General features: G+C 44.8%; 1 protein-coding gene across 1 annotated transcript in view; it reads right to left on the minus strand.

Annotated features, from left to right (window-relative positions):
- The window catches only part of LOC139571462 (forkhead box protein N2-like), a 148,954-nt gene that overhangs the window by 88,863 nt on the left and 35,421 nt on the right, over positions 1–24,670 (minus strand). The window lies entirely within an intron of this gene.

Raw genomic sequence — 24,670 nt, forward strand, 5'->3', positions numbered from 1 at the left:
ACTGTTCTTTCTGCTACCGCATGGCAAGCAGTACCGATGCATAAAGTCTGGAACCAACAGGACCCTAACAGCTTCTAGCCCCAAGCCATAAGACTGCTAAATAGTTAGTTAAATAGTTAACTAAATAGCTAACGGGACTATCTGCGTTGACCCTTTTTGCATAATTTTCTACCTCAATGTCTACCTCAATGACCTCGTACCCCTGCACATCTACTCAGTACTGGTACCCCTTGTATATAGGCAAGTTATTACCTCGTACCCCTACACATCTACTCAGTACTGGTACCCCTTGTATATAGCCAAGTTATCATTGACTCAGTACTGACCACGTGTATATAGCCAAGTTATCATTGACTCAGTACCGGTACCCCTTGTATATAGCCAACTTATCATTGACTCAGTACTGATACCACATGTGTATAGCCAAGTTCTCATCGACACAGTACTGGTGCCCCTTGTATATAGCCAAGTTATTACCTCATACCCCTGCACATCGACACAGTACTGGTGCCCCTTGTATATAGCCAAGTTATTACCTCATACCCCTGCACATCGACACAGTACTGGTGCCCCTTGTATATAGCCAAGTTATTACCTCATACCCCTGCACATCGACACAGTACTGGTACCCCTTGTATATAGCCAAGTTATTACCTCATACCCCTGCACATCGACACAGTACTGGTGCCCCTTGTATATAGCCAAGTTATTACCTCATACCCCTGCACATCGACACAGTACTGGTACCCCTTGTATATAGCCAAGTTATTACCTCATACCCCTGCACATCGACTAGGTACTGGTACCCCTTGTATATAGCCAAGTTATTACCTCATACCCCTGCACATCGACACAGTACTGGTACCCCTTGTATATAGCCAAGTTATTACCTCATACCCCTGCACATCGACTAGGTATTGGTACCCCTTGTATATAGCCAAGTTATCGTTACTCATTATGTATCTATTATTACTTTATTATTACTGGTTTTACTTTTCTATTAATTTTCTTTCTCTCTGCATTGTTGGGAAGGGCACCGTAAGTAAGCATTTCACTGTTAGTCCATACCTGTGATTTACGAAGCATGTGACGAATAACATTTAATTGAATTTGTTTCTCAGTGTTGTGGGGTCTTGAAGCAGGTTCATTTTTATTGAGATGAGTCTTGTCCTAGAGGCAAAACTGAGAAATTTCCACAAGATGGACCAGCTGCAAAGTCAAAATTGGTTAGGTTTAACATCAGATGTTATGACTTTGTGGCTGTGCTAGCTATTGACCACTCTGCAGAGCTGCCTCCAGAACAAGATTCATGATGAAAAACACTGAGCTGAATGGCATTCCACGGACAGGGAGAATTGCCCCAGTCTGGTCCTCTATTTGATCTGTACTAGGATCCAGAGGCCTTGAAACGTGAGTCTCTTCAGCTTCAGGGTGAGAGAAGATACAGTGCATTCAGAAAGTTTTCAGACCACTTGACTTTTTCTTCATTTTGTTACATTACAGCCTTATTCTAAAATGGATTAAATAAAAAAAGAATCCTCATTAATTTACACACAATACCCCATACTGACAAAGTGAAAGCAGGTTTTTAGAAATGTTTGAAAATGTATTAAAACTAAAAAACTGAAATACCTTATTTACAAAAGTATTCAGACCCTCAAATATGAGACTCGAAATTGAGCTCGGGTTCATCCTGTTTCCATTGATCATTCTTGAGATGTTTCTACAACTTGATTGGAGTCCACCTGTGGTAAATTCAATTGATTGAACATGATTTGGAAAGGCACACACCTGTCTATATAAAATCCCAGACTTCACAGTGCATGTCAGAGGTAAAACCAAGCCATGAGGTTGAAGGAATTGTATGTAGAGCTCCGGGACATGATTTGGCCGACGCAAAGATCTGGGGAAGGGTACCAAAAATATCTGCAGCATTAAAGGTCCCCAAGAACACAGTGGCCTCCATCGTTCTTAAATGGAAGAAGTCTGGAACCACCAAGATTCTTCCCAGAGCTGGCCGCACGGCCAATCTGAGCAATCGGGGGAGAAGGGCCTTGGTCAGGGACGTGACCAAGAACCTGATGGTCACTCTGAGAGACCTCTAGAGTTCCTACGTGGGGATGGGAGAACCTTCCAGAAGGACAACCATCTTTGCAGCACTTCAACAATCAGGCCTTTATGGTAAAGTGGCCAGGCGAAAGCCACACCTCAGTAAAAGAACACGAAGGCAACCTGCCTAAATGACTACCGACACATAGCACTCACGTCCATAGCCATGAAGTGCTTTGAAAGGCGGGTAATGGCTCACATCAACACCATTATCCCAGAAACCCTAGACACACCCCCCAATTTGCATAACGCCCAAACAGATCCACAGATGATGCAATCTCTATTGCAGTCCACACTGCCCTTTCCCACCTGGACAAAAGGAACACCTACGTGAGAATGCTATTATTTGACTACAGCTCAGCATTCAACACCATAGTACCCTCAAAGCTCATCACTAAGCTAAGGAACCTGGGACCAAACACCTCCCTCTGCAACTGGATCCTGGACTTCCTGACGGGCCGCCCCCAGGTGGTGAGGGTAGGTAGCAACACATCCGCCACGCTGATCCTCAACACTGGAGCCTTTCAGGGGTGCATGCTCAGTCCCCTCCTGTACTCCCTGTTCACCCAAGACTGTGTGGCCAGGCACAACTCCAACACCATCATTACGTTTTCAGACGTGAGTGGTAGGCCTGATCACCGACAACGATGAGACAGCCTATAGGGAGGAGGTCAGAGACCTTGCCGGGTGGTTCCAGATGAACAATCTATTCCTCAATGTAACCAAGACTAAGGAGATGATTGTGGACTTCAGAAAAAGGAGGACCGAGCACGCCCTCATTTTCATTGACGGGGCTGTAGTGGAGCAGGTTGAGAGCTTCAAGATCCTTGGTGTCCACATCATCAACAAACTAGAATGGTCCAAACACACCAAGACAGTCGTGAAGAGGGCACGACAAAGCCTATTCCCCCTCAGGAAACTAAAAAGATTTGGCATGGGTCCTGAGATCCTCAAAAGGTTCTACAGCTGCAACATCGAGAGCATCCTGACTGGTTCCATCACTGCCTGGTACGGCAATTGCTCAGCCTCTGACCGCAAGGCACTACAGAGGATAGTGCGTACGGCCCAGTACATCACTGGGGCCAAGCTGCCTGCCATCCAGGACCTCTACACCAGGCGGTGTCAGAAAATTGTCAAAGACCCCAGCCACCCCAGCCACCTCAGTCATAGACTGTTCTCTCTACTGCCACATGGCAAGTGGTACCGGAGTGCCAAGTCTAGGACAAAAAGGCTTCTCAATAGTTTTTACCCCCAAGCCATAGAGTCCTGAACAGGTAATCAAAAGGCTTCCCGGACTATTTGCCCCGCCAACCCCTCTTTTACACTGCTGCTACTCTCTGTTTATCATATATGCATAGTCACTTTAACCATATCTACATGTACATACTGCCTCAATCAGCCCGACTAACCGGTGGATATACTAGCCTTGCTACTGTTATAGCCTCGCTACTGTATATAGCCTCGCTACTGTTATTCTTCACTGTCTTTTTACTGTTGTACTTATTTCTTCACCTAATACCTTTTTATTTAATAAAAAAATGTAACTTTGAAATTGCACTAAGTAAGCATTTCACTATAAGGTCAACACCTGTTGTATTCGGCGCACGTGAGAAATAAACTTTGATTTGATTTGAGGAGTGGCTTCAGGACAAGTCTCTGAATGTCCTTGAGTGGCCCAGCGAGAGCCCATACTTGAATGCGATCGAATATCTCTGGAGAGACCTAAAAATAGCTATGCAGCGACGCTCCCCATCCAACCTGACAGAGCTTGAGAGGATCTGCAGAGAAGAATGGGAGAAACTCCCCAAATACAGGTGTGCCAAGCTTGTAGCGTCATACCCAAGAAGACTCGAGTCTGTAGTCGCTGCCAAATGTGCTTCAACGTACTGAGTAAAGGGTCTGAATACTTATGGAAATGTGATATTTCCCTAACACTTCTCTCTTCTGGCTCCTTAGTCTGGGACCCAGGCCCTAACACTTCTCTCTTCCGGCTCCTTAGTCTGGAACCCAGGCCCTAACACTTCTCTCTTCCGGCTCCTTAGTCTGGGACCCAGGCCCTAACACTTCTCTCTTCCGGCTCCTTAGTCTAGGACCCAGGCTTTAACACTTCTCTCTTCCGGCTCCTTAGTCTGGGACCCAGGCCATAACACTTCTCTCTTCCGGCTCCTTAGTCTGGGACCCAGGCCCTAACACTTCTCTCTTCCGGCTCCTTAGTCTGGAACCCAGGCCCTAACACTTCTCTCTTCTGGCTCCTTAGTCTGGGACCCAGGCCCTAACACTTCTCTCTTCCGGCTCCTTAGTCTGGAACCCAGGCCCTAACACTTCTCTCTTCCGGCTCCTTAGTCTGGGACCCAGGCCCTAACACTTCTCTCTTCCGGCTCCTTAGTCTGGGACCCAGGCTTTAACACTTCTCTCTTCCGGCTCCTTAGTCTGGGACCCAGGCCATAACACTTCTCTCTTCCGGCTCCTTAGTCTGGGATCCAGGCTTTAACACTTCTCTCTTCCGGCTCCTTAGTCTGGGACCCAGGCCATAACACTTCTCTCTTCCGGCTCCTTAGTCTGGGACCCAGGCTTTAACACTTCTCTCTTCCGGCTCCTTAGTCTGGAACCCAGGCCCTAACACTTCTCTCTTCCGGCTCCTTAGTCTGGAACCCAGGCCCTAACACTTCTCTCTTCCGGCTCCTTAGTCTGGGACCCAGGCTTTAACACTTCTCTCTTCCGGCTCCTTAGTCTGGGACCCAGGCCCTAACACTTCTCTCTTCCGGCTCCTTAGTCTGGGACCCAGGCTTTAACACTTCTCTCTTCCGGCTCCTTAGTCTGGAACCCAGGCCCTAACACTTCTCTCTTCCGGCTCCGTAGTCTGGGACCCAGGCCCTAACACTTCTCTCTTCCGGCTCCTTAGTCTGGAACCCAGGCCCTAACACTTCTCTCTTCCGGCTCCTTAGTCTGGAACCCAGGCCCTAACACTTCTCTCTTCCGGCTCCTTAGTCTGGAACCCAGGCCCTAACACTTCTCTCTTCAGGCTCCTTAGTCTGGGACCCAGGCCCCAACACTTCTCTCTTCCGGCTCCTTAGTCTGGAACCCAGGCCCTAACACTTCTCTCTTCTGGCTCCTTAGTCTGGAACCCAGGCCCTAACACTTCTCTCTTCCGGCTCCTTGCTCTTAGAGGGCTAGAAGGGATAAGGTGTGAGCTCCCTCTAACAGGTACCACTGTGCTGGCCACACACACACACACACACACACACACACACACACACACACACACACACACACACACACACACACACACACACACACACACACACACACACACACACACACACACACACACACACACACACACACACACACACACACACACACACACACCAGGGATCCCACTGTGCTCGCTCAGCCCTCAGCCTGGCTCCAGCTGTGGCGTCGGTAGGGCCCATCAGCCATCTGTCATTGACCAACAGAGATCAAGACAGCCACACACACACACACACACACACACACACACACACACACACACACACACACTGGGATGAGCAGGGATGAGGTCAAATGGGGGGAAGGGGTAGTCATGCAGGCAGTTGTTTTCTACCATGCCTAGCAACGGCGTCCCATTTCCTGGGTTTTTGGGTGACAAGGCAGGCATCATGTTCCCCTTGGTTGGTGTGGTGGTGGTGGTGGCCCCTCTCCCTCATACTCTTTTTCTGTCTCTAACTGTCCTATTTATGATAATAAGCCATCTGCCCTCCCTGATCACAGCCGCCCAAACCGGGGAGGGGGCTGGGGGAGCAGGGGGTAGGGGAGGTGGGTGGGGAGACATCTCTGACAGACTCCTGGCGGGACACAGAGACAAAGACTCCTCCTTTGCCTGTTGTATTTGTTTCTGTCTTCCATCCTGTACGTTCAATCCAGTCCTGTTCCTGGAGAGATACCATCCTGTAGGTTCACTCCAACCCTGTTCCTGGAGAGCTACCATCCTGTAGGTTCACTCCAGTCATGTACAGCAGGGTAGCTCTCCAGGAACAGGGTTGGAGGTAAAACCTACAGCAGGGTAGCTCTCCAGGAACAGGGTTGGAGTTAAAACCTACAGCAGGGTAGCTCTCCAGGAACAGGGTTGGAGTTAAAACCTACAGCAGGGTAGCTCTCCAGGAACAGGGTTGGAGAGCTCTGCTATAGATATCTTCAGACCTTCAGACATCAGTGTGGACCTCTGTGGATGACCCTGAGGATGAAAGTGAGGATGACAGACAAGCTAAGTATCTTAACTCCATGTTATGGATGTGTCACTGCAACCTTGAAGGTCCTCAATGATGTCACCATTGCCCTTGATTATAAGCAATGTTGTGCTGCTATTTTTATTGACTTGGCTAAAGCTTTTGATACAGTAGACCATTTAACTTTTGTGGGCTGGCTAAGGAGTATTGTTGTCTCTGAGGGGTCTTTGGCCTGGTTTGCAAACTACCTCTCTCAAAGAGTGCAGTGTATAAAATCAAAACATCTGCTGTCTCAGCCACTGCCTGTCACCAAGGGAGTACCCCAAGGCTTGATCCTAGGGCCCACACTCTTCTCAACTTCCTACTGCTCAGGCAGTAGGAAGCCCTCTCTCACCCATTTATATGCAGATGATGCAGTCTTATACACAGCTGGCCCCTCCCCCGGATTTTGTGTTAAATGCTCTACAACAAAGCTTTCTTAGTGTCCAACAAGCTTTCTCTGCCCTTAACCTTGTACTGAACACCTCCAAAATAAAGGTCATGTGGTTTGGAAAGAGGAATGCCCCTCTCCCCACAGGTTACTACCTCTGAGTGTTTAGAGCTTGAGGTAGTCACCTCATACAAGTACTTGGGAGTATGGCTAGACGGTACACTGTCCTTCTCTCAGCACATATCAAAGCTGCAGGCTAATGTTAAAGCTTGACTTGGTTTCCTCTATCGTAATCACTCGTCTTTCACCCAGCTGCCAAACTAACCCTGATTCAGATGACCGTCCTACCCATGCTAGATTATGGCAGTAACCAAAAGGTTGCTGGATTGAATCCCTGAGCTGACAAGGTGAAAATCTGTCGTTCTGCCCCTGAACAAGGCGGTTAATCCACTGTTCCCCGGTAGGCCGTCATAGTAAATAAGAATTTGTTCTTAACTGACTTGCCTAGTTAAATAAAGGCTACATTTATTTTTTATTTTTTATTATGGAGACGTAATTTATAGATCGGCAGGTAAGGGTGCTCTCGAGCAGCTGGATGTTCTTTACCACTCGGCCATCAGATTTGCAACCAATGCTCCTTATAGGACACATCACTGCACTCTATACTCCTGTCACGTTCCTGACCTTATTTCCTTTGTTTAGTCTTTGTTTAGTTGGTCAGGACGTGAGCTGGGTGGGCATTCTATGTTTTGTGTTTCTATGTTGGGTTTGTTGTTTGTCCTAATATGGTTCTCAATCAGAGGCAGGTGTTTGTCATTGTCTCTGATTGGGAACCATATTAAGGTAGCCCGTTTGCACTGTTGGTTGGTGGGTGATTGTTTTCTGTCTTTGTGTTCTGCACCAGATAGGACTGTTTTCGGTTTTCACATTTATTGTTTTGTAGCTTGTAGTGTTCACGTTCTTATTCTTTATTAAACATGTTGAACACTAGCCGCGCTGCGTTTTGGTCCTCTCCTTCATCCCAGGAAGAAAGCCGTTACAACTCCTTTGTAAACTGGTCTCCTTTGTAAACTGATCTCTGTATACCTGTCGCAAGACCCACTGGTTGATGCTTATTTATAAAACCCTCACTCTCCCCTATCTGAGATATCTACTGCAGCCCTCATCCTCCACATACAACACCTGTTATACCAGTCACATTTTTGTGCTGTTGTCTGCGCCCAATAATGTTTGTACCATGTTTTGTGCTGCTGCCATGTTGTGTTGATACCATGTGGTTGTCATGTTGTGTTGCTGCCATGCTGTGTTGTCATGTGTTGCTGCCTTGTTATGTTGTTTTCTTAGATCTCTCTTTATGTAGTGTTGTGTCTCTCTTGTCGTGATGTGTGTTTTGGCCTATATATGTATATATATTTTTTCTTCTTCTATTGTTACACCAGCTCCCGTCCCCGCAGGAGGCCTTTTGGTAGGCCGTCAACTGACTTGCCTAGTTAAAGACGTGAAATATATATATATATTTTTTAAGACAAACTCATCATGGACTCACTCTCACTTTGACCGTGGTGTTAAATGCTGCTGAACATTGTTAGTGGCAACCAAACACTCGGTCGACAGCATTTTAACTGAGCTAGTATGTGCTCGTAAAGGTTAGTAACATGGTAGTAACGTCTGATAGTAACATGGTCTATAGAGCTTGCTGGTTTGTTTCCCTAAAAAACGGAAATGAGTTACCTCTGGTTCGTTTGGCCATTCTTATGGGGTAAATGAATGGGGAAAGAATAGGGTTTTGGGATACACACAGGAAATAAGGTGTGAGGATAACCCAGGCTTAGGTGTCACGCCCTGGCCTTAGTTATCTTTGTTTTCTTTATTATTTTAGGTCAGGGTGTGACATGGGGGATGTTTGTGTGTTTTTGTCTAGTTGAGGGTGTTTGTAGTGTCTAGGGGGTTTTGGTAGAGTTTATGGGGTTGTGTTCAGTGTAGGTGTTTAGGTAAGTCTATGGTTGCCTGGAATGGTTCTCAATCAGAGACAGCTGTCTATCGTTGTCTCTGATTGGGAGCCATATTTAAGGCAGCCATAGGCATTAGGTAGGTTGTGGGTAATTGTCTATGTCTATGTTGCATGTGTGCATGTAGTTTGTATAGCGTCACGATCGTTTTTGTATTAGTTTGTCAGTGTTCTTCAGTTTTCGTCTTCGTTATATTAAAAGAAGATGTATTCATATCACGCTGCGCCTTGGTCCACTCTTTCACGTAACGACGATCGTGACATTAGGAGACCTTACCTTGTTGACCTTGTTCTCTGAGATAATATCAGTCAGTTAACATGACCTTTATGAACTATGAAGCCTTTATGTACTTAATGTGCTTGTTTTGATTACATAAATGCTTAAAAATTCACAAAAAGTGACGAAAGCTGATGAAAATGATCTCGTAGAAGAAAATGTATAAGATCTCCTAAGTCTGTTAATCACAGATCTTATTTTTGGCATTTACCCAAACCCCCCCCCAAAAAACGTTATATCCGCATAGGCTTTGGCCAACGAGCCATGGCGGAATTAGTGTGTACAAAAAGACACCATTACTATTGTTCTGTATTACCAGGTGTGACTAAATACGGGCTCAGTGCTGCTTATTACAATGAATGGGGAACTATAATGACCCCTGTTAGTATGTGCGTGATTATAGTATGTGTGTGATAAAGAGTAGCTGTGTTCACTGCAGCCACCTGCAGGTTTCTGTCAGTAACTTGGTCTTTACAAAGAGCTGTTGTAAGATCAGTTGCTAAGGGTGCTGAGAGATGGACAGCTGACTAAACACAAATACTCATGCCATTTCTCCCCCCCCCCTCTCTCTCTCCCTTTCACTCTCTCCTTCTCTCTCTCCCTTTCTCCCTTTATCTCTCCCTCTCTCCCACTCTATCCCTCTCTCTCTATCCCTTTCTCTCTCTCTCTTTCTTTCTTCTTTCTCTTTCTCTCTCTCTCTCTCTCTCTCTTTCCCTCTCTCTTCATCTCTTTCACTCTCTCTCTCCCTCTTTCACTCTCTCTTTTTCTCTCTTTTTCTCTCTCGCTCTTTCTCTCTTTCTCTCTCGTTTTCTCTTTCCCTCTTTTTCTCTCTCTCTCTCTCTCTCTCTTTCTCTCTCTCTCTCTCTCTGCCTCTCCCTCCCTCTCTCCTCCCCCTCTCACTCTCTCTCTTTGACAGAGTACTTACAACTGGTATACCATATTGCACATAAACTCACAGAACACTACTTCATAATACCATTCAATCAATTGATTAATATTCATCTGCACATCTGTTTCCTGAAAAAACAGAACATTTACAGAGTATGACAGACATATTATATAACAATAACATACTGTTGCATAGTACCTGCTTGTGTAAACAGCAGGTAATATCATGGTTCTACTGACACCTAAGCAGGACCTAAGTTTCTTTTGAGAGAGAGAGAGAGAGGAACACAAAGCCTTCACTATCTCATCCTGCAATATCCAAGGTCTGAGGTCATCTGTCTTTAGCCTAAAGAGCAGGAACCTGAACTTCATCAAAGAAATCGGAAATACAGACATTGTCATCCTACAAGAAACCTGGTATAGAGGAGACGGACCCACTGCTTGCCCTCTAGGTTACAGAGAGCTGGTAGTCCCATCCACCAAACTACCAGATGTGAAACAGGGAAGGGACTCAGGGGGTATGCTAATTTGGTATAGAGCAGACCTAACTCACTCCATTAAATTAATCAAAACAGGAACATTTTACATTTGGCTAGAAATTCTAAAGGAAATGGTTTTAACAGAGAAAAATGTCGTCTTGTGTGCTACCTATATCCCCCCACTAGAATCCCCATACTTTAATGAAGACAGCTTCTCCATCCTGGAAATCAATACTTTCCAGGCCCAGGGACATGTACTAGTCTGTAGCAACCTAAATGCCAGAACTGGACAAGAACCTGACACCCTCAGCACACAGGGGGACAAACACCTGCCTGGAGGTGACAGCATTCCCTCCCTCATATGCCCCCCTAGACACAACTACGACAACATAACCAACAAAAACGGGTCACAACTCCTGCAGCTCTGTCACACGCTGGGTATGTACATAGTCAATGGTAGGCTTTAAGTGGACTCCTATGGTAGGTACACCTATAGCTCATCTCTTGCCAGTAGTACTGTAGACTACTTTATCACTGACCTCAACCCAGATTCTCCCAGAGCTTTCACAGTCAGTCCACTGACACCCCTAACCGACCACAGCAAAATCACAGTCTACTTGAACAGATCATGAGGCATCAAAGCCAAAGGAACTGAGTAATATTAAGAAATGCTACAGATGGAAGTAATGTAGTTTGGAAACCTACCAAATATTATTAGGCAACAACAAATTCAATCCTTTTTAGACAACTTCCTGGGCAAAACATTCCACTTGTAATGGTGAAGGTGTAAACTTCTTGTCACGCCCTGATCTTAGAGAGCCTTTTTATTTCTCTATTTGGTTAGGTCGGGGTGTGATTTGGGTGGGCATTCTAGTTTTTCTATTTCTTTGTTGGCCGGGTATGGTTCCCAATCAGAGGCAGCTGTCTATCGTTGTCTCTGATTGGGGATCATACTTAGACAGCCTTTTTTCCACCTTTAGTTTGTTTTTGTGTAGCTGCCTGTGAGCAGCCCAGAACGTCATGTTTCGTTTGTGCTTGTTTTGTTTTTGTTTGGTGAGTTTCAATTTATTCAAATATGTGGAACTCTACGCACGCCGACAGAGATGGCCGCCTCGCTTCGCATTCCTAGGAAACTATGCAGTATTTTGTTTTTTTATGTGTTATTTCTTACATTGGTACCCCAGGTAATCTTAGGTTTCATTACATACAGTCGGGAGGAACTACTGAATATAAGAGCAACGTCAACTCACCATCATTACAACCAGGAATATGACTCTCCCGAAGCGGATCCTGTGTTTTGCCTTCCACCCAGTACAATGGATCTGATCCCAGCCGGCGACCCTAAACAACGACGCCGTAAAAGGGGCAAACGAAGCGGTCTTCTGGTCAGGCTTCGGAGACGGGCACATCGCGCTCCACTCCCTAGCATACTACTCGCCAATGTCCAGTCTCTTGACAACAAGGTTGATTAAATCCGAGCAAGGGTAACATTCCAGAGAGACATCAGAGACTGTAACGTTCTTTGCTTCACAGAAACATGGCTCACTCGAGAGACGCTAACGGAGTCGGTGCAGCCAGCTGGTTTCTTCACGCATCGCGCCGACAGAAACAAACATCTTTCTGGTAAGAAGAGGGGCGGGGGTGTATGCCTTATGATTAACGAGACGTGGTGTGATCATAACAACATACAGGAACTCAAGTCATTCTGTTCACCTGATTTAGAATTCCTCACAATCAAATGTCGACCGCATTATCTACCAAGGGAATTATCTTCGATTATAATTACAGCCGTATATATTCCCCCCCATGCAGACACATCGATGGCCCTGAACGAACTTTATCTGACTCTTTGTAAACTGGAAACCACACACCCTGAGGCTGCATTCATCGTAGCTGGGGATTTTAACAAGGCTAATCTGAAAACAAAACTCCCTAAATTCTATCAGCATATCGATTGTGCTACCAGGGCTGGTAAAACCTTGGATCATTGTTATACTAACTTCCGCGAAGCATATAAGGCCGTCCCCCGCCCTCCCTTCGGAAAAGCTGACCACGACTCCATTTTGTTGCTTCCAGCCTACAAACAGAAACTAAAACAGCAAGCTCCCGCGCTCAGGTCTGTTCAACGCTGGTCCGACCAATCTGATTCCACTCTTCAAGACTGCTTCGATCACGTGGATTGGGATATGTTCCGCATTGCGTCCAACAACAACATTGACGAATACGCTGATTCGGTGAGCGAGTTCGTTAGAAAGTGCATTGACGATGTCGTACCCACAGCAACGATTAAAACATTCCCAAACCAGAAACCGTGGATTGATGGCAGCATTCGCGTGAAACTGAAAGCGCGAACCACTGCTTTTAACCAGGGCAAGGTGACCGGAAACATGACCGAATACAAACAGTGTAGCTATTCCCTCCGCAAGGCAATCAAACAAGCTAAGTGTCAGTATAGAGACAAAGTAGAATCACAATTCAACAGCTCAGACACAAGAGGTATGTGGCAGGGTCTACAGTCAATCACGGATTACAAAAAGAAAACCAGCCCCGTCGCGGACCAGGATGTCTTGCTCTCAGACATACTAAATAACTTTTTTGCTCGCTTTGAGGACAATACAGTGCCACTGACACGGCCCGCTACCAAAACCTGCGGGCTCTCCTTCACTGCAGCCGAGGTGAGTAAAACATTTAAACGTGTTAACCCTCGCAAGGCTGCAGGCCCAGACGGCATTCCCAGCCGCGTCCTCAGAGCATGCGCAGACCAGCTGGCTGGTGTGTTTAAGGACATATTCAATCAATCCTTATCCCAGTCTGCTGTTCCCACATGCTTCAAGAGGGCCACCAATGTTCCTGTTCCCAAGAAAGCTAAGGTAACTGAGCTAAACGACTACCGCCCCGTAGCACTCACTTCCGTCATCATGAAGTGCTTTGAGAGACAAGTCAAGGACCATATCACCTCCACCCTACTTGACACCCTAGACCCACTCCAATTTGCTTACCGACCCAATAGGTCCACAGACGACGCAATCGCAACCACACTGCACACTGCCCTAACCCATCTGGACAAGAGGAATACCTATGTGAGAATGCTGTTCATCGACTACAGCTCAGCATTTAACACCATAGTACCCTCCAAACTCGTCATCAAGCTCGAGACCCTGGGTCTCGACCCCGCCCTGTGCAACTGGGTCCTGGACTTCCTGACGGGCCGCACCCAGGTGGTGAGTGTAGGTAACAACATCTCCACCCCGCTGATCCTCAACACTGGGGCCCCACAAGGGTGCGTTCTGAGCCCTCTCCTGTACTCCCTGTTCACCCACGCCTGCGTGGCCATGCACGCCTCCAACTCAATCATCAAGTTTGTGGACGACACTACAGTGGTAGGCTTGATTACCAACAACGACGAGACGGCCTACAGGGAGGAGGTGAGGGCCCACGGAGTGTGGTGTCAGGAAAATAACCTCACACTCAACGTCAACAAAACAAAGGAGATGATTGTGGACTTCAGGAAACAGCAGAGGGAGCACCCCCCTATCCACATCGACGGGACAGTAGTGGAGAAGGTGGAACGTTTTAAGTTCCTCGGTGTACACATCACGGACAAACTGAATTGGTCCACCCACACAGACAGCGTTGTGAAGAAGGCGCAGCAGCGCCTCTTCAACCTCAGGAGGCTGAAGAAATTCGGCTTGTCACCAAAAGCCTTCACAAACCTCTACAGATGCACAATCGAGAGCATCCTGTCGGGCTGTATCACTGCCTGGTACGGCAACTGCTCTGCCCACAACCGTAAGGCTCTCCAGAGGGTAGTGAGGTCTGCACAACGCATCACCGGGGGCAAACTACCTGCCCTACAGGACACCTACACCACCCGATGTCACAGGAAGGCCATAAAGATCATCAAGGACAACAACCACCCGAGCCACTGCCTGTTCACCCCGCTATCATCCAGAAGGCGAGGTCAGTACAGGTGCATCAAAGCAGGGACCGAGAGACTGAAAAACAGCTTCTATCTCAAGACCATCAGACTGTTAAACAGCCACCACTAACATTTAGTGGCCGCTGCCAACATACTGACTCAACTCCAGCCACTTTAATAATGGGAATTGATGGAAAATATGTAAAAATGTATCACTAGCCACTTTAAACAATGCCACTTAATATAATGTTTACATACCCTACATTACTCATCTCATATGTATATGTATATACTGTACTCTATATCATCTACTGCATCTTGCCATCTTTATGTAATACATGTATCACTAGCCACTTTAAACTATGCCACTTTATGTTTATATACCCTACATTACTCATCTCATATGTATATACTGTACTCTATACCATCTACTGCATCATGCCTATGCCGTTCTGTACCATCACTCATTCATATATCTTTATGTACATATTCTTTATCCCTTTACACTTGTGTGTATAAGGTAGTAGTTGTGGAATTGTTAGGTTAGATTACTTGTTGGTTAATACTGCATCGGAACTAGAAGCACAAGCATTTCGCTACACTCGCATTAACATCTGCTAACCATGTGTATGTGACAAATAAAATTTGATTTGATTTGACGCTGCGCCTTGGTCCATTCATTTCAACGAACGTGACACTTCTTAACAGTATATTTGACCTCTCAGCTTCCCTATCAAATCTAAAAATCTCAAATAGAAAACCGAAGAAAATGAACAACAATGACAAATGGTTTGATGAAGAATGCAAAAATCAAAGAAAGAAATTGAGAAACCTGTCCAACCAAAAACATAGAGACCCGGAAAACCTGTGTCTACGCCTTCACTATGGTGAATCACTAAAACAATACAGAAATACACTACGGACAAAGAAGGAACAGCACGTCAGAAATCAGCTCAATGTAATTGAATAGACTCTAACCACTTCTGGAAAATATGGAAAACACCAAACAAACAACAACACAAAGAATTATCTACCCAAAATGGAGATGTATGGGTAAACCACTTCCACAATCTTTTTTTGCTCTATAACAAAGAACAAACAGCAAAAACATATACATGATCAAATACAAATCTTAGAATCAACTATTAAAGACTACCAGAGCACACTCGATTCCCCAATTACCTTGAAAAAAATGGGTCGCAAACTACAGGACAAAATAAAAACCCTCCAACCCAAAATGTCCTTTGGTGTTGATGATATCCTCAATGAAATGATCAAATATACAGACAACAAATTCCAATTGGCTATACTAAAACTCTTTAACATCATCCTTAGCTCTGGCATCTTCCCCAATATTTGGAACCAAGGACTGATCACCCCAATCAATAAAAGTGGAGACAAATTTGACCCCAATAACTACCGTGGCATATGCGTCAACAGCAACCTTGGGAAAATCCTCTGCATTATCATTAACAGCAGACTTGTACATTTCCTCAGTGAAAACAATGTACTGAGCAAATGTCAAATTGGCTTTTACCAAATTATCGTACGACACACCACGTATTCACCCTGCACACCCTAATTGACAAACAAACAAACCAAAACAAAGGCAAAGTCTTCTCATGCTTTGTTGATTTAAAAAAAGCCTTCGACTCAATTTTGCATGAGGGTCTGCTATACAAATTGATGGAAAGTGGAGTTGGGGGAATATTATGAATATTACGACATCATGAAATCCATGTATACAAACAACAAGTGTGAGGTGAAAATAGGCAAAAAACAAACACATTTCTTACCACTGTGCCGTGGGGTGAGACAGGGATGCAGCTTAAGCCCCACCCTCTTCAACATATATATCAACGAATTGGCGAGGGCACTAGAAAAGTCTGCAGCACCCGACCTCACCCTACTAGTATCTGAAGTCAAATGTCTACTGTTTGCTGATGGTCTGGTGCTTCTGTCACCAACCAAGGAGAGCCTACAGCAGCACCTAGATCTTCTGCACAGATTCTGCTACACCTGGGCCCTGACAGTAAATCTCAGTAAGACCAAAATAATGGTGTTCCAAAAAAGGTCCAGTCGCCAGGACCACAAATACAAATTCCATCTAGACACCGTTGCCCTAGAGCACACAAAAAACTATACATACCTCGGCCTAAACATCAGCGCCACAGGTGACTTCCACAAAGCTGTGAACGATCTGAGAGACAAGGCAAGAAGGGCATTCTAAAGGAACATAAAATTCGACATGCCAATTAGGATCTGGCAAAAAATACTTGAATCAGTTATAGAACCCATTGCCCTTTATGGTTGTGAGGTCTGCGGTCCGCTCACCAACCAAGAATTCACAAAATGGGACAAACACCAAATTGAGACTCTGCATGCAGAATTCTGTAAAAATATCCTCCATGTACAACGTAGATCACCAAATAATGCATGCAGAACAGAAGTAGGCCGATACCGGCTAATTATCAAAATCCAGAAAAGAGACGTTAAATTCTATAGCCACCTAAAAGGAAGCGATTCCCAAACCTTCCATAACAAAGCCATCACCTACAGAGAGATGAACCAGGAGAAGAGTCCCCTAAGCAAGCTGGTCCTGGGGCTCTGTTCACAAACACAAACACACCCTACAGAGCCCCAGGACAGCAACACAATTAGACCCAACCAAATCATGAGAAAACAAAAAGATAATTACTTGACACATTGGAAAGAATTAACAAAAAAACAGAGCAAACTGGAATGCTATTTGGCCCTAAACAGAGAGTACACAGTGGCCGAATACCTGACCACTGTGACTGACCCAAACTTAAGGAAAGCGTTGACTATGTACAGACTCAGTGAGCATAGCCTTGCTATTGAGAAAGGCTGCCGTAGGCAGACCTGGCTCTCAAGAGAAGACAGGCTATGTGCACACTGCCCACAAAATGAGGTGGACACTGAGCTGCACTTCCTAACCTCCTGCCCAATGTATGAACATATTAGAGACACATTCTTCCCTCAGATTACACAGATCCACAAAGAATTTGAAAACAAACCCAATTTTGATCAACTCCCATATCTACTGGGTGAAATACCACAGTGTGCCATCACAGCAGCAAGATTTGTGACCTGTTGCCACAAGAAAAGGTAAACCAGTGAAGTACAAACACCATTGTAAATTCAACCCATATTTATGCTTATTTATTTTCCCTTTTGTACTTTAACCATTTGTACATCATTACAACACTGCATATATACTGTACATAGTATGACATTTGTAATGTCTTTATTCTTTTGGAACTTCTGTGAGTGTAATGTTTACCTTTCATTTTTATTGTTTATTTCACTTTTGTATATTATATACATATGCAATATTAACATATGTTTCCCATGTCAATAAAGACCCTTGAATTGAATTTATTTGAATTGAGAGAGAGCGAGAGAGAGAGAGAGAGAGAGAGAGAGAGAGAGAGAGAAAGAGAGGGAGAGAGAGAGAAAGAGAGATAGAGAGAGAGGAAAAGAGAGATAGAGAGAGAGGAAAAGAGAGATAAAGAGAGAGGGAGGGCGAGAAGGAAAGAGAGAGAGGGAGAGAGCGAGCAAGAGAGAGAGTGAAAGGGAAAGAGGGAGAGAGAGGGAAAGAGAGAGAGGGACAAAGGGGAGAGAGAAAGAGAGTGAAAGGGAGAAAGGGATAGAGAGAGAGAGAGAGAGAGGGAGAGAGAGAGAGAGAGAGGTGGGGAGCAAGAGGTCATTGAGGGAGAGAGAGATCATTGAGTGAGAGAGAGATCATTGGGTGAGAGAGAGATCATTGGGTGAGAGAGAGATCATTGAGTGAGAGAGATCATTGGGTGAGAGAGAGATCATTGGGTGACTGAGAGATCATTGAGTGAGAGAGATCATTGGGTGAGAGAGAGATCATTGGGTGAGAGAGAGATCATTGGGTGACTGAGAGATCATTGAGTGAGAGAGATATCATTGAGTGAGAGAGAGATCCTTGAGTGAGAGAGATATCATTGAGTGAGAGAGAGATCATTGAGTGAGAGGGAGATCATTGAGTGAGAGAGAGATCATTGAGTGAGTGAGATATCATTGAGTGAGAGAGAGATCATTGATATAACTGGTGAAATTAAATGTTAAAGACAAGTTTAGGAGGGCTCCACAAGCATTATCATGATAACGCACATCACATAGTCCTCACATGCCATATACATCATTACAGAATTATTGTGCATTTGCATGAGTGGGGGGTAACTGTCTTTAACTGAAGCAGAAGTCTATGTGTTCATGTGGGGGGGGTAACTGTCTTTAACTGAAGCAGAAGTCTATGTGTTCATGTGTGGGGGGGGGGGGGGGGGTGACTGTCTTTAACTGAAGCAGAAGTCTATGTGTTCATGTGGGGGGGGTAACTGTCTTTAACTGAAGCAGAAGTCTATGTGTTCATGTGGGGGGGAGGGGTAACTGTCTTTAACTGAAGCAGAAGTCTAAGTGTTCATGTGGGGGGGGTAACTGTCTTTAACTGAAGCAGAAGTCTATGTGTTCATGTGGGGGGGAGGGGTAACTGTCTTTAACTGAAGCAGAAGTCTATGTGTTCAGGTGGGGGGGGGGGGGTAACTGTCTTTAACTGAAGCAGAAGTCTATGTGTTAATGTGGGGGGGATAACTGTCTTTAACTGAAGCAGAAGTCTATGTGTTCATGTGGGGGGGGGGGGGGGGTGACTGTCTTTAACTGAAGCAGAAGTCTATGTGTTCATGTGGGGGGGGTAACTGTCTTTAACTGAAGCAGAGGTCTATGTGTTCATGTGGGGGGGGTAACTGTCTTTAACTGAAGCAGAAGTCTATGCGTTCGTGGGGGGGGGGTAACTGTCTTTAACTGAAGCAGAAGTCTATGTGTTCATGTGGGGGGTAACTGTCTTTAACTGAAGCAGAAGTCTATGTGTTCATGTGGGGGGGGGGGGGGGGGGGGTGACTGTCTTTAACTGAAGCAGAAGTCTATGTGTTCATGTGGGGGGGTAACTGTCTTTAACTGAAGCAGAAGTCTATGTGTTCATGTGGGGAGGGGGGGGGGGTGACTGTCTTTAACTGAAGCAGAAGTCTATGTGTTCATGTGGGGGGGTAACTGTCTTTAACTGAAGCAGAAGTCTATGTGTTCATGTGGGGGGGGGGGGGTAACTATCTTTAACTGAAGCAGAAGTCTATGTGTTCATGTGGGGGGGGTAACTGTCTTTAACTGAAGCAGAAGTCTATGTGTTCATGTGGGGGGGGGGGGGGGGTAACTGTCTTTAACTGAAGCAGAAGTCTATGTGTTCAGGTGGGGGGGGGGGGGGGGTAACTGTCTTTAACTGAAGCAGAAGTCTATGTGTTCATGTGGGGGGGGGGGGTAACTGTCTTTAACTGAAGCAGAAGTCTATGTGTTCATGTGGGGGGGGGGGGGGGGACACTGTCTTTAACTGAAGCAGAAGTCTATGTGTTCATGTGGGGGGGTAACTGTCTTTAACTGAAGCAGAAGTCTATGTGTTCATGTGGGGGGGGTAACTGTCTTTAACTGAAGCAGAAGTCTATGTGTTCAGGTGGGGGGGGGTAACTGTCTTTAACTGAAGCAGAAGTCTATGTGTTCATGTGGGGGGGGGGGGGGTAACTGTCTTTAACTGAAGCAGAAGTCTATGTGTTCATGTGGGGGGGTAACTGTCTTTAACTGAAGCAGAAGTCTATGTGTTCATGTGTGGGGGGGGGTGGGGGGTAACTGTCTTTAACTGAAGCAGAAGTCTATGTGTTCATGTGGGGGGGGGGGGGGGGTAACTGTCTTTAACTGAAGCAGAAGTCTATGTGTTCATGTGGGGGGGGGGGGGGGGACTGTCTTTAACTGAAGCAGAAGTCTATGTGTTCATGTGGGGGGGTAACTGTCTTTAACTGAAGCAGAAGTCTATGTGTTCATGTGGGGGGGGTAACTGTCTTTAACTGAAGCAGAAGTCTATGTGTTCAGGTGGGGGGGGGGGTAACTGTCTTTAACTGAAGCAGAAGTCTATGTGTTCATGTGGGGGGGGGGGGTAACTGTCTTTAACTGAAGCAGAAGTCTATGTGTTCATGTGGGGGGGTAACTGTCTTTAACTGAAGCAGAAGTCTATGTGTTCATGTGTGGGGGGGGGGGGGGTAACTGTCTTTAACTGAAGCAGAAGTCTATGTGTTCATGTGGGGGGGGGGGGGGGGGGTAACTGTCTTTAACTGAAGCAGAAGTCTATGTGTTCATGTGGGGGGGAGGGGTAACTGTCTTTAACTGAAGCAGAAGTCTATGTGTTCATGTGGGGGGGAGGGGTAACTGTCTTTAACTGAAGCAGAAGTCTATGTGTTCATGTGAGTATGGTTTCATGTGCATGGAGGGTCTGTCTGGTGTTTAGTGTGCACTGGGCAGTTAGATGGCATCAACAGGACAGGACACATTACATGGTTGTCATGGTAGCAGCCTGGGGCTATGAGTCATGATTGTGGTGGTAGACGGGCAAAAGGAAGAACAGTTGGTTGGTTTATATTAATAACAAGATATACTTTCTACTCCCAGTCGGACTGACTATTTGGAGGGTGGAGACATGGGTAGACCATTTTTCTTTACTATTATTATTTTAAATTTTAAATTTATCCTTTATTTAACTAGGTAAGTGAGTTAAGAACAAATTCTTATTTACAATGACGGCCTACATCGGCCAAACCTGGACGAAGCTGGGCCAATTGTGCGCCGTCCTACGGGACTCCCAATCACAGCTGGATGTGATACAGCCTGGATGACTATATGGGGTTTACTGTCAAATGAAATGATGAACATTTAATAAAGAAATGTACTTAGAAACAAACACTGCGTCAGTGTCAAAATGTAATTGTGAGTTTAATATGATATTGAGGTTGAGTTTCTGTTCTTCTATTCGCAGCTTTAAAAATATTTACAAGTAGTTGAGGTTCAACATTTTGCCACATCCTGCCATCAACACCCCTACGCTTGTTCTGGCATGCAAACACACACACACACACACACACACACACACACACACACACACACACACACACACACACACACACACACACACACACACACACACACACACACACACACACACACACAGCTTTTCTGCAGGTGCCAGCCCAGCTGGAGTGTTCTGATACCCCTCCCCACCCATACACGCCCTGCCTACAGCTTCCTGTGTACTGCACTGTCACCATGGAAATGGTGGAAAAGTGTCACTTTGTCGGAGAACGTGACAGCGCAACTCTTTCAACACTACGATTATTATGTTATTCAATTAGCTTTTTTTATACCTGATAACTAACTGGTTAAAGCTGTTAGGCAGAACTTCCAATGCCACTCATAATGTGAGAGAGTGTAGAATCAAGATCACAAGTGTAACAAAGTAGCCACTACCCACCTGTAATAACTGTCAAAACAGAAATGTATGTGAAAAGTCCTATTACATCTGAATAGAAATGTTTAGACAGGCAGCTCCATTACTGATCTTTATTTCACTAATTAGTCATTTGACCAATCAGATCACCTCTGAAAAAATCTGACGTGAAAAGATCTGATGTGATTGGTCAAAATACCCATTAGTGGAAAAAATATCAGAATTGGGCTGCCTTAGGGCCCCTTTCATAACCTGGGTTATGTAGCCTACATTTCCCAAGAACATGCATAAAGGGAGCATCATTCTACCATGTCACTCAGGGTTTTTGGGTCCAATATCCATTGAACCACAATGGTTGTAAAAATGTGAGGTCAGCTCCCTCACTGACTATCAAGGAGGAAGAAGAGAGTGTAATGTTTACTGTTCATTTTTTTATTGTTTATTTCACTTTTGTATATTATCTACTTAAAGCCCCTTGAATTGAATGGAATTGAATAGACTATCGTGCTATTTCTGACCAAATTTCCACTCTGTATTAGTGTGAAAACACAGAAAATATTGTCAGAAAACACCACCATGTGGCTTGTTAAAGAAATGCAATCAAATAGAATTGCACGACAGAAGCTGATGGGTTTAGATAATAAAGAAAACACAAACCACAATTCTGTAGGATTTACAACAATCTCAATATATCAATTTTCTCTCTCTCAGTCCATTCTGTCTCTCTCTCTCTCTGCCCATTCTCTCTCTCTCTCTCTCTCTCTCTCTCTCTCTCTCTCTCTCTCTCTCTCTCTCTCTCTCTCTCTCTCTCAATTCAATTCAATTCAATTCAAGGGGCTTTATTGGCATGGGAAACATGTGTTAACATTGCCAAAGCAAGTGAGGTAGATAATATACAAAAGTGAAATAAACAATCAAAATTAACAGTAAACATTACACATACAGAAGTTTCAAAGCAATAAAGACATTACAAATGTCATATTATATATATACAGTGTTGTAGCAATGTATAAATGGTTAAAGCACACAAGTTAAAATAAATAAACATAAATATGGGTTGTATTTACAATGGTGTTTGTTCTTCACTGGTTGCCCTTTTCTTGTGGCAACAGGTCACAAATCTTGCTGCTGTGATGGCACACTGTGGAATTTCACCCAGTAGATATGGGAGTTTATCAAAATTGGATTTGTTTTCGAATTCTTTGTGGATCTGTGTGATCTGAGGGAAATATGTGTCTCTAATATGGTCATACATTGGGCAGGAGGTTAGGAAGTGCAGCTCAGTTTCCACCTCATTTTGTGGGCAGTGAGCACATAGCCTGTCTTCTCTTGAGAGCCATGTCTGCCTACGGCGGCCTTTCTCAATAGCAAGGCTATGCTCACTGAGTCTGTACATAGTCAAAGCTTTCCTTAAGTTTGGGTCAGTCACAGTGGTCAGGTATTCTGCCACTGTGTACTCTCTGTTTAGGGCCAAATAGCATTCTAGTTTGCTCTGTTTGTTTGTTAATTCTTTCCAATGTGTCAAGTAATTATCTTTTTGTTTTCTCATGATTTGGTTGGGTCTAATTGTGCTGTTGTCCTGGGGCTCTGTGGGGTGTGTTTGTGAACAGAGCCCCAGGACCAGCTTGCTTAGGGGACTCTTCTCCTGGTTCATCTCTCTGTAGGTGATGGCTTTGTTATGGAAGGTTTGGGAATCGCTTCCTTTTAGGTGGTTGTAGAATTTAACAGCTCTCTTCTGGATTTTGATAATTCTCTCTCTCTCTCAGTCCATTCTGTCTCTCTCTCTCTCTGTCTGTCCATTCTCTCTCTCTCTCTGTCCATTCTGTCTTTCTCTCTGTCCATTCTCTCTTGCTTTCCCTCTCTGCCTATTCTTTCTCTCTCTCTGTCCATTTTCTCTCTGTCCATTCTCTCTCTCGGCCCATTCTCTCTCTCTCTCTCTCTCTCTCTCTCTCTCTCTCTCTCTCTCTCTCTCTCTCTCTCTCTCTCTCTCTCTCTCTCTCTCTCTCTCTCTCTCTCTCTCTCTCTCTCTCTCTCTCTCTCTCTCTCTCTCTCTCTCTCTCTCTCTCTCTCAAAATTCAATTCAATTCAATTTAAGGGGCTTTATTGGCATGGGAAACATATGTTAATATTGCCAAAGCAAGTGAAGTATATAATATACAAAAGTGAAATAAACAATAAAAATGAAAGGTAAACATTACACTCACAGAAGTTCCAAAAGAATAAAGACATTACAAATGTCATATTATATATATACAGTGTTGTAATGATGTACAAATGGTTAAAGTACAAAAGGGAAAATAAATAAGCATAAATATGGGTTGAATTTACAATGGTGTTTGTACTTCACTGGTTGACCTTTTCTTGTGGCAACAGGTCACAAATCTTGCTGCTGTGATGGCACACTGTGTTATTTCACCCAGTAGATATGGGAGTTTATCAAAATTGGGTTTGTTTTCGAATTCTTTGTGGATCTGTGTAATCTGAGGGAAGAATGTGTCTCTAATATGGTCATACATTGGGCAGGAGGTTAGGAAGTGCAGCTCAGTGTCCACCTCATTTTGTGGGCAGTGTGCACATAGCCTGTCTTCTCTTGAGAGCCAGGTCTGCCTATGGTGGCCTTTCTCAATAGCAAGGCTATGCTCACTGAGTCTGTACATAGTCAACGCTTTCCTTAAGTTTGGGTCAGTCACAGTGGTCAGGTATTCTGCCACTGTGTACTCTCTGTTTAGGGCCAAATAGGATTCCAGTTTGCTCTGTTTTTTTGTTAATTCTTTCCAATGTGTCAAGTAATTATCTTTTTGTTTTCTCATGATTTGGTTGGGTCTAATTGTGTTGCTGTCCTGGGGCTCTGTAGGGTGTTTTTGTGTTTGTGAACAGAGCCCCAGGACCAGCTTGCTTAGGGGACTCTTCTCCTGGTTCATCTCTCTGTAGGTGATGGCTTTGTTATGGAAGGTTTGGGAATCGCTTCCTTTTAGGTGGTTGTAGAATT

This window comes from Salvelinus alpinus, chromosome 3 (genome assembly GCF_045679555.1).
Source record: "Salvelinus alpinus chromosome 3, SLU_Salpinus.1, whole genome shotgun sequence".
Classification (NCBI taxonomy): domain Eukaryota; kingdom Metazoa; phylum Chordata; class Actinopteri; order Salmoniformes; family Salmonidae; genus Salvelinus; species Salvelinus alpinus.